This window comes from Artemia sp. Qi Xiang Cuo, unplaced genomic scaffold (assembly GCF_049724085.1).
Source record: "Artemia sp. Qi Xiang Cuo unplaced genomic scaffold, ASM4972408v1 HiC_scaffold_22, whole genome shotgun sequence".
NCBI lineage: Eukaryota > Metazoa > Arthropoda > Branchiopoda > Anostraca > Artemiidae > Artemia > Artemia sp. Qi Xiang Cuo.
Window position 1 is genome coordinate 8,498,398 of NW_028297431.1, and position 4,064 is coordinate 8,502,461.

Here is a 4,064-nt window from a genome sequence, read left to right on the forward strand (position 1 = left end):
TGAATTTTTCCTTTCCTATCTTTGTTTTTTTCTAATTTTAAACTTTAGCACGTTACAGTCCACTCCCCGGCTGGGCGTGGGCTGATCAGGACCGTTTGGGGGCCGCTAGGTTGGCAAAGGGCAGTGAAAACCCGTTGTCAAACCAGACCGGCCGGCATTTTAACCCTCATAAGGCTCAGTTGAGAACCTACGCAGGTTGAGCTCACTCCTTATTTAGAAGGAGTTACTCTAGAGATTGGAGCCTTCGGGCTGTATGGTTGAGTACAGGTGCGCAGGTACTCTTTCCTCCTAGTTGTACCTTAGATTCCAGGACCAAGGTTGCGGCCAGGAGACAAATGATACCGCAAAAATAGCCAAATGCCTCGTCATCTAATTAGTGACGCGCACGAATGGATTAACGAGATTCCCAGTGTCCCTATCTACTGTCTAGCGAACCCACTGCCAGGGGAAAGGGCCTGGTAACGTCTGCGGGGACAGATGACCCTGTTGAGCTTGAATCTATTTCGGCAGTGCGGATTGACATCAGAGGTGCAGCATAAGTGGGAGACGGTAACGTCGGCAATGAAATACCACTGCTGTCCGGGTCGCGTAAATTAATCAGTGAAGCGGCGGCCCCGCCCGTTGGGGACCTGTGTGTGGTGTCAAGGAAGTCCCCCAGCAGGGGGCGCGCTCGATATGTGCTGAGGACAGTGCCGGAGGGGGAGTTTGACTGGGGCGGTACACCTGTCAAATGATAACGCAGGTGTCCTAAAACCAGCTAAGGGAGGACAGAAACCTCTTGTAGAGCCAAAGGACAAATGCTGGCTTGATCCCGAGTTTCAGTACGAGTACGGACTGCGAAAGCACGGCCTATCGATCCGTTTGGCCTTAAGAGTTTTAAGCACGGTGTCAGAAAAGTTACCACAGGAATAACTGGCTTGTGGCGGCCCCGCGTAATAGCGACGTCGCTTTTTGATCCTTCGATGTCGGCTCTTCCTATCATTGCGAAGCAGTATTCGCCAAGTGTAGGATTGTTCACCCGCCTACAGGGAACGTGAACTGGGTTTAGACCGTCGTGAGACAGGTTAGTTTTACCCTACAGACGTTCAAAGCCGTTGCTATAGTAATCCTGCGAAGTACGAGAGGAACCGCAGGTTCGGACATTTGGTTTTGCACTTGGTCGAACGGTCGATGGTGCGAGGCTACGTCTGTGCGAGTATACCTGACAGCCTCTGAAGGGAGAATATGTGCTATAGTTCACATCGTTACAGGGCGGTCGGATTCACTGGTGGATCAACATAACCTGGTCATTTAGCTGTTAGACCTGTGTGCTAGTGCTTCGGAGACCCGGTGTGTTGGTTGCTTGCCCTTGGGAGATGGCGACAAGGCAGCTTCACCGTCGAATAAATCAAATATTCCATAAGGTCGAATGCCAAAATCACTTGTAGACAACTTGGGTACCGGCCAGGTTGTTGCAAATGGTACAGCAGTAATATACACTGCAATCTGCTGAGATTAAGCCTACGACCGGAAGATTTGTCTTGCCAGCGGGCAATTCCCCCAAATTCACTTGAATGATTTTTAAGTGTTGGTCGTAAGGGAATATTGTGTATCGAGAGTAAAATGGGTGGAGTATAAAGTACTCAAAAATGAAGGGTTGTCATTCTAAACCCATTGTATGGGTAGCGGAAAATAGGATGACTCGGAGAGTGTCAAGAAGACCTGTTGAATCTCTTGACACGGGCAGTGAACGGGAATAAAAACTATTCCGTTTTCTGTCTCTGTGTTTGCCAAGCCCAGGCAGTAATTTTGGTCTTTTTTTGGCGACCTATGTGGGTGGCCTTCGGGCACCCGCACTTTCAATTGAATCTGGAAATTTGTATATTGTTATGTATTTGTTTTTAGAGTCAAAGGGTTTTTTCTTGGTGTGCAAACTGGTATATTATTTTAAAAAAACGAGGGCGAGGCGGGAGGCCGCCACCGAGCACGGTGATATTGAATTGAAGTTATCTAGTATGTTGGGCAAGAGGTTGCATAGGCTGCATCAAGACTGGGCTGGGTAATTGTATACAGATAAAAGCCAATACAGATAAAAGTACTTGAGCGGCCATTGACATTGAGAGGCCATTGAGATGGCAATTTGCAATGACCAACTCATAAAAAAGAAAAGCTAAACTGCAATTTCTGCCGTGTGCGGAACTCGGTCTTTTTTTACTGTCGTGCTTAAATTAATAAATTTGACATGACCAACTCACAAAAAAAGAAAAGCGAAACGGCAATTTTTGCCGTTTGCGTAAATCGGTCTTATTTGGCATTTGGGCGTAAATTAATCAATTTGACATTACAAATTCATAAAAAAAAGAAAAGCGAAACGGCAATTTATCCTCTGTGCTGTAAGTATAAATGAAGATAAGCAAACTGGAAAAAAGATATATAAAAAGAACGAGTTACTTATAAAAATAGAGATACAAATTAATCCGAATCACTGTCAGGAGTTTCTTCTGCTTTTTCCTCCTCTTCTTCTTCATCAACCTCGTCCTTCTTCACGGCTTCCTCTTTGCTCTTCTTTTTCGGCTTTTAAAAATAAAAAATTATGTCAAAAATAATTAATATTTAGGCATTCTTTAACAGAAGTAAAGTAACACCGAAGCAAGGGCGTATCCAGGATCTTGGTTGGGGGGGGGGGGGGGGTAGGGGGGATTGAAATTTTACTATACAAGTAATCACGAATCGAACACAAATTTCGGAAGGGGGGGGGTGTAAAACCCAATAACCCTCCTGGATACAGCCTTGTACCGAAGTGTAACATAATTAGAAATAAACGGATGAAGATGGCAGCTGGCTCGGATTTTATGACCGTTGTCGCTTGACAGGTTCACACAACCATAAGAAAAACAGCACGAAATTGAACTGAATCCAAGCCTAGGGGGATGGATCCACTCACTTTAAATGTGCATCACAATAAATAATAGCACTCTACACTTTCTCATGTCACAAAAACTGTATTTTAATACATAAATTATATGTACTACCCCAAGGTCTAAGCATGATTATAACTTTTTTTTGGCTAAAAATTTCTTTATTGATAATTTTGTGGTGTGGCCACGCGGATCAATTCCCATTAATCCCTCCTTTCTTCATCATTATTTTCTACGCAGCTTTATCTTTCTTTTTTGTTTGTAGATTAAGGAACGATAAGTGGGCTTTTCAGGCAAGTTGTTGATAAGTCGTGGTAAGTCTTTCATCCCAGAAGTATAACACGTTGCGTTATGGCAATATAGCAAAAAAAATATAATTTTTTAAATACATATTCTTTGTAAATTAAAGGCAATAGTTCATATTAAGATGTTACTTTTTTACTATCATTTACGAGATTTTCTTTCTCATTTTTGCCCTCACGAAGACTTTTTTCCCAGTAGGCGAAACTCATATAATATGAACAATTTCAGTTACCCAAATGCCTGCAAATCCTGTGAACATGGTCAGTCATAAATTTTTGAATCATTTTCGGATTTGAGCCAATTGCCTTCAAATGGCTCACATACCTGACAGATTATTTGAATTACCCTTACTCCATGCCTATCTGCCTTAGTTCTGCCCTAGGATGGATAATAGACGAGCTATCAACAAGTGATATTAATCATTTTTATATGACCCTGTTACGCCCTGCGAAAGTAGGGAAAATACAAAGAATTAAAAAATAAGTGATTTTGTAATATTATATATATTTTCCTAAATATTGTTATAATATAAATTTTGTAATCTCAAAGTTATAAATTTTTGGTTTTGTGATAACATACTAGGGATCCTAATTTTAGACACGACTCTTTTTAACCACTATAAAACCTATCTGTAAGCACTCGGTAGTTTTCATAATTTACGGCCCTTGCGCCATAGATTGTGGGGGGTCTTGTCACCCAGGAATATTCATTGGACCTTTTGACTAGTCTGAACAGTCTAACTATCCATCCCCAAGTCTTATCTTGGATTTACTCTAATTAGCCATGGCTCTTAAGTATTTCATCACTTCCTCCAATATGATAATTTAAACCAAGTTGAAATTACAGAATGAGTGATAGTATAAT

At 42.0% G+C, this 4,064-nt stretch overlaps 1 pseudogene; it reads left to right on the forward strand.

Annotated features, from left to right (window-relative positions):
- Nucleotides 1-460: 460 nt before the first annotated feature.
- On the forward strand, nucleotides 461-1,517 carry LOC148939115 (large subunit ribosomal RNA; annotated as a pseudogene).
- Nucleotides 1,518-4,064: the final 2,547 nt, after the last annotated feature.